We start from the raw sequence: 12,403 nt of genomic DNA, 5'->3' as shown, positions 1-12,403 counted from the left end.
AGAGAAAACTGCCGTTGATCACACGCTAAAGGTCAAGCAAGTAAACCGCGCGAAACGTGCATATGGCGTTGGATCTAGGGAACCCAAATCAAATGGCTGAGATTGCGCCCAATGGAGAAGCGGAATCGACTAGGGATTAAGTCACGTTTGTGAAGGAATTGAAGTCTGTTTGACCGCCACAGTGGAGGAAGAACTCATTCCACAATGTAACCGAGGAAACGAACTTATGAAGCAGGCTGGTGCCGTTTAGAGGAGGACATGTGGCCACTCCCTGAGCACTGATGATGATGCTGAACAAGGAACTCCAAGCGCAGATGCAGAAGGTGAATCGATAGAGGCGGAAGAGGAACCAAACAGACATGGGAATGAGTGGCTTCAAAGCCACGAACGAAGACAAAATACAGAGAGAGAGATAGAGTCAGTCAGTTAGAAAGAGAGAGACAGAGAAACGAGAACCCCGAGAGGAGGACGATACACATAGAAAGAAGACAGTGAAGCAAAAGAAAAAGAAGATAGAGGGCCGAGCTGACCAAAGGCAGCATTGAGCACCAGAGAGCTTGAAAGATTCAAGCCATCCCATAAAGGATCTGTCCGGACTGAGCACCACATTGGGCTCTTTCCATTATAGACTAGAAGGTCACAGAGCTGGTAGGAAAAACAAAGTATGTGCACTCCAGTGGCTTGGGGAATCCAAGAACCACCCTGCCAAGCAAAACCTGCTTCAGGAGAACTCGCATTGAGTCCCTACATTGTAATTCTCTGCTTAAGACACAATAAAACAAGACCACCACTAAAATCTGGACCAGAGATGTAGCCCTGGAGAATAGGGTGAACTCCTTATTAATTTCTTGTGTTCTTGTATTTGCTTACTGTATTTCTCTGTTGTCTTTCCATTTAATTGTATGTGTATTAGCAATCTGATCAATCCATTGCTTAAATGACATGGACACACACACCAGCACATGAGTCTGTAATACCTTTGTTTAATAAATCTTCAACTGATGTCACCCATAGGGTGATTATCAATCATGAAATGAGAAATAATATTCAGAAATAAATTGTACCGAAGAAATTCTTAGATCCATATATATCTGAGATCTGAGGTGTAAACAAGCTCGTAATTTGTAAAAATGCCCGACCTTTAGATCATGTAAGGAGAAAAAATGAAATTTATTAAATAAATGAATATAAAGTGGATTGAAACCATGTAAGGAGAAAAAATGAAATTTATTAAAGAAATGCATATAAAGTGGATTGAAACAGAATGGTGTTTTAGAAAAATGGGTGGAATCTAGACTTACTCCCAAAATATTAAACCCTGGCTTATGTTTTGCAGCTCTAAGCTAAGCTAGAAGTGTAGTTTCTCCACCTTCCTCATTCTCCACATTAATGTTCAATGTACTCCTTATTGCCTAGGGATTGGACGTATACACACAGAGAGAGGAACAAACCTCATCCTTGCTGAAACGTAGATGTCCTCAAATAGCTCCCCACCTGCTACGTATTCCATGAGTATAGCTAGATGGGTGGGAGTCATTAATACCACCTTGAAGCGAGCTATATTGGGATGTTGCAGAGATCTGTGATTAATAATCCCCTGCCTCACATTTTCATCAGTCTTCCTCTGCTGCTACACATAGTCTTTCTCCCACCCGGCACCAACCCCCCCCCCCCACCAATAAGATTAGGCAGCAATTGCACCCAAACAGTAGAAAAGAGTTCGCTTCCCTACACTCTGTTGGGAGGAGTAAGCGGCATTATGGTGACACAACTTAATGAAAATAGCACAGGACAATGCCAAGCAGATCCACCAAAAATCTAGCCTCACCAAGGAGATCTAGATCAATGTTACCATCTTAGAAACAATGCCAAGTTGTAAAACAATGCCAATTATTATGGAAGGATCTAATCTATAACCCCTAGGGTTTACCACCAAAGCACCCTAAACCCAAAATTTACTGCCTCTACATTTTAATCATTTTTTTCCTTCGTGATCGATTAAATTCCAGTCCACACAGTTATACCATGGTGGAAAAACCTTCTCAATGAGAACAGAAATTTTGATGAGAAAATAAGAGTAGATGAAGAACTCAAAAATAAAGCAAGAAAATTGAATTGCTAAAAATAAAAAACAAAGAGTGAAAAATACCTTGGAATCTCAACAATTTAGATCTAGATCTGGGAAAGCATGAGAATATCACTGCTAGAATTATGTAAATTAGATACGCTTATTGATCTAACACGCATGTGTTGCAATAAATCCAATCTGAAGCCTTTGTTTGTTTCATATGAGCCCCTGTTCATTGCTTTCCATAATCAAAATGTCAATTTTTACACGTAGCATCGGACTTGTTATAACAATTTAGTGAAATGTTTATTTATACTCCTTTAACTTGCAAAATAATTTTATTTCAGCCAATTTTGGCACATGAGCCTAAATAGTTTATAATAGGCTAGTGGATTATAATAAATTATTTTCATATCATTTCACGCACTAAATTTTATTTTCTTACACTTTTCACATTAAATTTTATTTTACCGAGTTTCCTAAATTCAGATATTAAATTTGATTTTCAAATAAAATAAAATGGCTATATTTTTTCATATTAAAAGTTAGTTTTAATTTTCTCCATGGTGTGGATTAGTTTATGATGGAATGGGTTGTTAAGGAATTTTTTTATAATTTTATTGGTTTAAACTTAGATTAGCTTAGAGTACCATATGTGAGGTAACGTGGGTATACTTGGAGGTGATTGTGTTAAAATTGATTTTCAAATAAAATAAAATGACTATATTTTTTAATAACAAAAGTTAGTTTTAATTTGCTCCATGGTGTGGACTAGTTGATGATGGAATCAGTTGTTAAGGCAATTTTTATAATGTTATTGGTTTAAACTTAGATTAGCTTAGTGTACCATGTGTGAGGTAATGTGGGTATACTTGGAGGTGATTGTGGCAGTGGATAGAATCAATCAGTGTCACATAAGTACAAGCTTGCTATAGTTGTCTATTTTTCCATATTAAAAAAATAACAAAAATAATAATAATCTTATCTTTTTAATTTTATTGAATTAATTATTTATCAAAATTAGATGTTATTAAAATCTCATTATTTTATTGGAAGTAGTTTAGGTGATGGAAATAAGGTAAACTAATTTTCTTGTAAGAATTTTATAAATTGTGTTGTCACTTAAAGACTCTCATAGAAAAAAAAAGGTCTTAACCCCACCTAGAATGCCTAAAAGACAACTCTCAAGCAAGCCACTCGATGTCACATTGGTGGCTTTCTCTCTCTTTAGACTACACTGAAGGATATCCTTGTCTAAGGGGGAATCCATAAATATCGAGCTAAGTTATGTCATTGAGTAATGAAGGAAAGTTCCTTAACAAAGACTAGTGATTTGACACTACTCACTCTCAAAGTAAAAGGTTAGGGATAAGTGTGTGAATAGTCAAACAAACCATGAATTATGAACAAATTTTGAATGATTTTAATTAGAAAACTATGCTTATTCATGCAACGAAATTATACTTGAAAAATGAAAAATAAAACTTGCTCAATTAACCATATAACATGAGATGCTAGTGAAGCATATATACAATGGCACAATAAAAATAGAAAATGAATCATAAATTGTGTCTATACAAGTAAGGCATTAGATCATTCATTCATCATATTCATTAGCATTGGAGATTGAGAGTTTGTTATCATCATCAAGAGACCATTCCATAATTAAGAGATCATACACCAATAGTATTAACTATGTTTGAGATGTCAAAGAGTTATGTGTTTGCAATGATAAATAAACGAAATATTCAAACTTTTCGTTGACACTAAGGACAATGAAGACAAAAAAGTTGAATGTGGACCACTTACACATTTGTAACATTCAAATGTCATCCATTTATCATCAATTTATCACCATTTATAGTTGGGTAGTTTGTAAATGTAGAATTGTGACCCAAATGATGTATTTGTAACATTCCAAAGTGTGTAATTACAACTAATGAACCATGAGCAATACCAATAGTGTGCGAACACATTAACCACTATGTATTTAGAAAAAATTTCCGTTAAGGCTAGAGATCAATGTAAGTTTTAAAGCAACCCTCAACAATAAGAAATTCCATATCATGTCAACATCAAATATTTAAGAATATTGTGCCTTGTCTAAATTGTGTGTAGAGTGCACCAATAGTGGCACTATTGGGCTTCTATCACTATCTTGTTAATTTGTGTTAAGATGTGACATTTCAAATTAGAAACTGATCATACATCTATAAAAAGGCAAGCAAGTAAACCATCAAGATAATCTTAAAAATAATGATTTGTTATCCTTATGAACATTTTCATTTCATGTTCACATGCATTGATTTGTGTAAGGGTGTGATTAAAATGTCAAATGTGTTAAAAAAATGTAAGAAATAAATGTATGGAGAACAAAATTTGACCATGATGGAAATTTGTAAACCCTTTTCACAATTATTAAAGAGCTTAAATATCAAGGTGTTTCATGCATTCATGTATTCATGTGAAGCTTAAGAGTGTTTACTATGTCATAGATATGTTAACTAGATATGTCAAATCCAACATGAGCAAGTATAAATATGATAATGTGTCCTTATAAGTAAAGCGTTAACCATTTTTAATTTATGATAATCATTTTTAATTTTGTCACTTATTCTCTAGTCATATATTTTAGTCCTAGACTAAATTAGTCATTAAAGTTAGTCACTTTTAGTTGATTCACTTAATTCTAGTCATATATTTGATCCCTAGACTAAATTAGTCGTTTAAGTTAGTCACTTTTAGTTCGCTCACTCAAAATTGTTCAAATCTAGTAGTAATTCACTTGAAATAATTATGGTGACTAACGTTTTTAGTCACGTAGTCACTAATCTATCATTTTGTACTAGTGACTCACATAGGCCTCTGTGCATGTGACTAAGGCTAAAACTAAGAAAAACCATCAATCCTTCAGCTCAAGACCTCTGCCATTTGTTACATCCTCTTCCCCTGCATCTGTACACTACTCCAATCCTCTGCAACAGGTCTGCAACTAATGAAATATGCCAAGAACAATACAATGACATGCTATGCCTATTCTTCCAACTATAGCACCAAGACAACAAGAAACCACAACATCTCTAACACCTCCAATACCTATAGCAATGTTTCCATCACCTGTAGCAGGATCCACAAACTCCTGCAGCAACAACTTCAAGGAACACAACTGCCTCTGTCACTAGTATAAACACCTCCAACACAACCAACCACATCTCACACATGTAGAAACATATGGAATATCTCCAAGACATGTAGATACATATGAAACATATAGAGAAGCACACTAACCAATGCATCAACAATGTCTCCAACCAACTCACCATGTATGGAATCCATCTCCTTAGCAACAACAACATCTTCTCCACTAGGTCTAGTCATAGGTATGTTGACATCAATGCCAACTAACAAGACCATCAATCAATAGTTTCATCATCACACATGCATATGACCAGCAACACCGATAGCTTGTTGACATCAATGCCAACACTACAATGCCAACAAAATCTCCCTTTGGCATTAATGTCAACCTCAATACAACATGTGAGGTTGACCATCAATCCAAAATATCTCACCCCTTTGAAATCAATTGTAAAGGGTCATACAAACACTGAATCACAATGCCAATATTGTGCTGGATGAGAGAAGCGTTCCCCTTATCATAATCAACACCATGCTGATACAAGACTGATGTAGACCAAAATAGGAACCTCAGCTGCCAATCATGTCTCTAGCCAATGCCATGTCAACTTTGAAATGAACACGATTTCCCTAATCATTTAATGTGGCTGTAATCATACACTTTGTCTACTGCGATAAGCCCCCTTTCCAAATTCAAGAGACTAATCCTCATGGCCATGACTCTAATTGACTTTGGACAAGATATACCATGAATTACAATACAATACAATGTTTCATGGAGAAAGTATATAGAAATTACACATACATAGTATTGACATATAAATCCTCTATCAAATATCACCAACCATGATTGTATGGACCCAAGTTTACATCATGCACCAATAAAGTGGGGCCACATCAAAGATATACATCATTAAACATTAATTGGAATCCATCAACCCATACATAGCTAATGACCAATCCATACTAGACACCATGGGTCACTCCATGAGAAATACACCCAAAAGATAATAAAATGGCATTAAATGACTTTAACATCCACACACAATGGTACTCTCATCAATAAATGCCCAAAACATGAAATAATATGAGTACATGGCCTCCATGAGATATGACATAATATCTCTATAAGTAGTAGAAACATAGAGGTACTAGTAATATCATGTGCCAGTACATGGCCACTCAACTCTTTGGCCATCACCATCCCATCTGTGAACATCATGCAACAAGATAATAACATCCACTAATAATCATCATCATGATCTACATTAGTATTAACAATAAAATAATGGTAGTAGCAACATGGCGGTATATCATAGAGGTGATAGAAAATGCATCCACACCATCACATTCCTTCTCCCCATGAGAGAAAAACAAAGAAGCAACATCCATCACACCAAGACATCACAAGTAGCAACAAATACTTATCCTCGTCATAGGTTAGCAACATATCATCAATGAGGCACAAACAATAAATCAGTGAGTATCAAAAATTATAGTCTCCACATAAGAGTAGCAATATTCATAACTCATCCATCCAACAATACATGAGAAACAATATGATTTCGCCATATATGAGCATCAACATAAATCATCATCTCTCAACCATGTAAATGCATACTATAGGCAACAACATATTCTCTTCGTGTAACTATAACACATGACTCATCCATCTAATACATATCAAAAACATGGATGTTTTATCTAGAAATGAAAACATAAGCAATAATATGCATTAATTAGATGAACTATCTTCAACATATCATCTGATCTCCATGAAAGCTACATATGCATGACAAAATATGACATAAAAATCAACTATATCATGCCAAACATACAATATTAATATTATATGGTAGCAGCAGCAAAAGCTCTTCCGTGTATCAAAACAATGCCAAATATATATGCACTACATAGGAACACAATTCCAACACTATGTTGATCTATTAGGAAGCACAAATGCTCCCGCTGGATGTACACCTAGTCAATGCACATAAGAATGGCTTCCATAACACCATTAGCATCAACAAAACCAAAACATATAGCTTCTCCAAAATAATCAACAAATGTACATGTTGTTCCAACTAAAAACATATCGGAATAGAAATAGAGAAAAAATGAAAATAATACTTCAAACCTAAAGAACTCCACCTAAACACATGCATCTCCAAAAATGTAGAGTTGTCTTCTCATACTCTTCCCATATGGCTGCACAAATAAGAATTTGCATGTAACTCATAACGCAACCATATGCTCCCCTTGAGACCATGCAAGCATTAATTTTTGGTGAGAGATCCTTGTTGCTATTTTCTCCTCCAAAATTTTATTTGTTGATCTTTCGTCTTCTTGTTCAGTTGGCTTTGCATATTCTCCTCTCTCTGTGTGAATCTCCTGAAACACATGGAAAAAGTGCAATACTTGGTCTTATGGCCAATATTATCACAGAGAAAACATCAAATGTGACCAAGGAATGGAGCAATAGCTTGATATTTTATGTTGAACTTATTTTTATTCCTTGCATGTGCCCTACAGTCAATAGCCCTATGGCCAAAATCGTTGCATGAGAAATAGTAACCATAAGGACTATTATACCTGACTGATGGAGATTTCCTTTGCATGCATGCTTAATGATGCTTCTCCTTTGGATGCTCGTTTTGATGAGAGACATTAATCCCTCCATTGCTACAAGTTGTTTCTATGTCACCATGAATTCCACACTTGTAGCATTTTCCAACTTTATTCTTCTTCTTTTTCCTTCTTCCCTTATTTTGCTGCATCTCGCATAGCTCATGAATCTCGATACTTTTTCTACAACTAGGTGCTTCAACAATTTTTTATTCACCTATAGATGGTTGGGCACTAGTTTTGAACCTCTCCCATTCTTCTCTAGTGGAAATTGCTTCACCCTTCAATTTCTAGCATTTATCCTCCAACTCCTTGTTTTCAAACATGAGCCTTTGAATCTCTACTTCAAGTGCCATAACCTTGGATTTCTCATTGCTTTTGTAATTGATGCTAGATATATCACTGCAATAACTAGTTCCATCATCTTCTTGTGAGGAGGATTTATTAGTTTCTTCAATAAAAGTACAATCCTTTTCATTTTTCTCCATTTCTGAGAAATGTAATGTTCCGCCAAGGTACAAATTATGCAATCTTTCCAACATCTCTTTGGTAGTCTCACAATGCTTCACATGCATGCTATCAAATTTTGAAATTCTATTCGAAATAATCCTTTTAGCCAAATCATTAGATTCATCTTTAACACCATATTCAACTGATAGAAAAATATCTTCATTAACGGATAAAAAATATGAATCCAAATTTACTCTCCAAGTTGCAAATTTTCCTTCAAGAAGTAATGAAATACTTTGTTGATCCATTTTGGAAAATTTGCAAAAATTCTTCCAAAATCTCCGAGATACACTCTCCAATGATCAAGTTGCAATTGAGAGCCCCACTCTGATACCAATTGTTGGAAACCTTTGAGCACTACTGAGAAGGGGGTTGAATTAGTATTTTGAGTTTTTTACCAATTTTTTACTTTAATTACTTTTTACTGAATCACACATACATGCACCAAAAGATCATTAGATTATCCATGCAGGTAAAACATATAACAAAGTAACCATGAGATCAACAATAATCAACACATGACAAGAACATCCACATAAGAGACACAAGATTTCTGGTGGAAACCCTTCCAGGTGAAAAGCCACCCTTGTTGCTGATGCTCTGCTTTGAATTTCTATTATTCAAGCAGTTGGTATTTTACATAGCTTGTTGACTCCCATTAGCACGAAGACTCGACCTCATATACATAATTCGAACTCCCATTGGCTAGGAGACTTGATACTATTAATCATATCTGAATACTTTTTTCTCTACAAATCTCTATAGACTACCATCTGCTAAAGTCCACCACGATCAATTGTTCCTCAACCAACTATAGTTGGACTATCCAACCACCATTGGATTTAGAAACATATTCCTTTCACTGAAGCTTCGATATCACTACTCCACCTCCATGAAGTCACTGGTCCTCATCACCATGAAAACCTTCTTTCATATATTTTCAAAATGGATCCCAAGACACTATGCTCAACCAGAAATCAACTCTACATACATTCTCTCAGCAACAAGATATCATCATGCAATAGAAGATAAACAAATAAAACTGTGGCCACATAAAATATGAATACAATCAGATCCTCACAACAATAAAATGTTGCATAACATAAATAACATCATAAGACACATGGATATGTGCTAAATACATCAAAAACTCTTGCAAAACAAGTATGAGAGGATCACCAACATATACTCCAGCAGCATACCAAACTCTCCAACCAATCTCTACGCCATCAACTCATTTTCCAATCTATACTAAAACATGCTTTATATCTACACATTATTCAGTCATTAGCACTCATGGACTGAAGCATCTAGGCTATACTCAAGGTCTGAAGCATTAAATCCTTCTTTAATACCTTCTCACTCTCATACATACATCCTCAACTCAATCAACTTAGAATCAACAACCACAAATCTCACAATGCAAGAATATAAAACATGTAGGGAAAAATTGAACTTGGGGCAAGGATCAAAGGTGCACAAATTAGACCAAATCAATCGACTAAGGTCATTACTAGAGAACTAAATGAATTTGCATAATGAGAGGACCTTTTTAAACAATTTTTTACTTTAAAAAAAAAAAATGGAAGCCTCTAGGAATTTCCAGGCTATTTTCCTTTTGAACAATGCAAGGAATGCAGAGGAAATGTCGTCAAAACCCCCATTCGCACTCTTGACAATGGTTGAACTTGACTGGGGCTATAACTACTCCCACAAACTTCCCTAGATGTGACTGGAGCATTCCAACCACTCCCATAGGCCTCTATGCATGCAACTTGGGCTAAAACTGAGGAAAATCCTCAGTCATTTAGCTCAAGACCTCTTCCATCTATTGCATCCTCTTCCCCTACATCTGTACACTTTTCCAACCCTCTATAATAGGTCTGAAACTGATGAATAGGACAATAAAAAGTCAGTGACATGCTAGACCTATTCTACCAACTGTAGCACCAAGACCAAAACCTTGAACTTCAGAAGCAGCAAAAAAAAAATCTCTAACACCTCCAATACTTGTAGAAACATCTCTATCACATGTAGCAACATCCAAAAAATCCTACAACAACAACATTAAAGCATACAAATGTCTCCGTCACTAGTACAAACACCTCCAACACAAGCAACCACATCTCACACATGTAGCAACATATACAATGTCTCCAAGACATGTAGAGACATATGCAACATCTAGAGAGGCACTCTAACCACCTGCAACAACAACATCTCCAACCAAATCACGATGTCTGGAATCTATCTCCTCAGTAGCCACAAAATCATATCCACTAGGTCTAGTCATAGTTGTGTTGACATCAATTTCAACTAACAAGACCATCAAACAAACATACATCATCACACATGCATATGACCAACAACACCAAGAGCTTGTTGACATCAATGCCAACACTACAATGCCAAAAAAATTAATATATTAATCAAATTGAATTTTTTACCTTTGGGATACCATAAGCCATATTCAAGAGTGCTTTGAAGATACTTGAAGATCCTTTTAACTGTATTTACATGACTCTCCTTGAGATTAGATTGAAATATTGAAGCCAATACTACAGCTTGAATTATGTTAGGCCTAGAAGTAATTAGATACAATAAGCTTCCAATCACTAAATGATAAATGGACTGATTTACCTCTAGAGATTCATTATATTAGCTCAATTTGTAGCCTTTCACCATAGGTTTTCTCTCCAATTTTCAATCCTCCATGCCAAATTTCTTCAATTTCTCCTTTAGATGCTGGCACTGAGAGATGAAAATTTATCTATATTTTTTAGTAACTTGTAGCCCACGGAATATTTTCAACTCACCCAACATTAACATCTCAAATTCGTTTTCCATATCTTCTACAAATTTGTGACCCATCTCTTGAAAATCACTCCCAAAGATGATATCATCTACTTAAATAACAACAATTAGATAATGATCACCTTCAAACTTTATGTATAAATTGTTGTCTATTGATCTTATTTTGAAGCCTTTCTACTATAGATGTTTATCTAACTTTGCATACCAAGATCTTGGAGCTTGTTTCAATCCATAGAGAGCCTTTTTCAACCTGGAAACTTGATTCTCATCATTAGTCAACTGAAATCCTTCTATTCGCTCTATGTAAACATCTTCTTCTAGATCACCATTTAAGAAGGTTGACTTAACCTCGATTTGATAAACTTATAAATTTTTGTAACATGCAAAGGCTAAGAATATTTTAATAGCATCTAATCTAGCTAGTGGTGAAAAAGTTTCATGAAAGTCAATATCTTCTACCTACGTATATTCTTTTCACACAAGTCTAGCCTTGTTTATCACCACTTTTGCTTCTTCTTTAAGATTTTTCTTGAAGACCCACTTGGTTCCAAAAAATTTCTTGTCCTTTGGCCTTGGTACAAGCTCTCATGAGTTTTTCTTCTCAATTTTATCTAACTCCTCATTCAATGCCTTGATACAGTTCTTGCCTTCAATAGCCTCGCTAAAAGTATTGGGCTCTATTTGGGACAATAAATCAAAGTGTGCTTGGTCTAAGCTGTTGAACAATTTCTCCTTGTTTTCACTCCTATTTCTTTATTCCCAAGAATTTGGCTTTCTGGATGCTTCTTTTGAATGTGACTTGGTGGAGCCTTCTTTGAAGAGGAGGTCTTCTCTTCCTCTTCCTCTTCCTCATCCTTGTTTGATTCTTCTTGGTCCTCATATTCTATAAAATCATAATCAGTTGCAACTTCTTTGGAATCATCAAATTTGGGCAATGCCTCATCCACAACAACATCAATGCATTCCATTACCTTTTTGGTCCTCTTGTTGTAGAATTTGTACCCTTTTCTCTTGAATGAATAGCCAAGGAATATACCTTCATCAGCTCTTGACTCAAACTTTCTAATCTTTCCTTCAATTCTCTTTATGTATCACTTTCTCCCAAAGACTTTGAAGAAGTGTAGTCTTACCTGTCTCCCTTTCCATGGCTCATAAGGCATTTTGTCACTATTCGGCCTGAGGCGGATTCTATAAGCCAAACATATTGCGGCTTGAACATCTTTTCCAAAAAAGAAATCTGCTACACCA

Source organism: Pinus tabuliformis, chromosome Q (genome assembly GCF_031772625.1).
Source record: "Pinus tabuliformis cultivar Carrire ecotype Pingquan chromosome Q, CPIR1, whole genome shotgun sequence".
Taxonomy (NCBI): Eukaryota; Viridiplantae; Streptophyta; class Pinopsida; order Pinales; family Pinaceae; genus Pinus; species Pinus tabuliformis.
Note: the sequence above shows the minus strand (reverse complement) of the source record.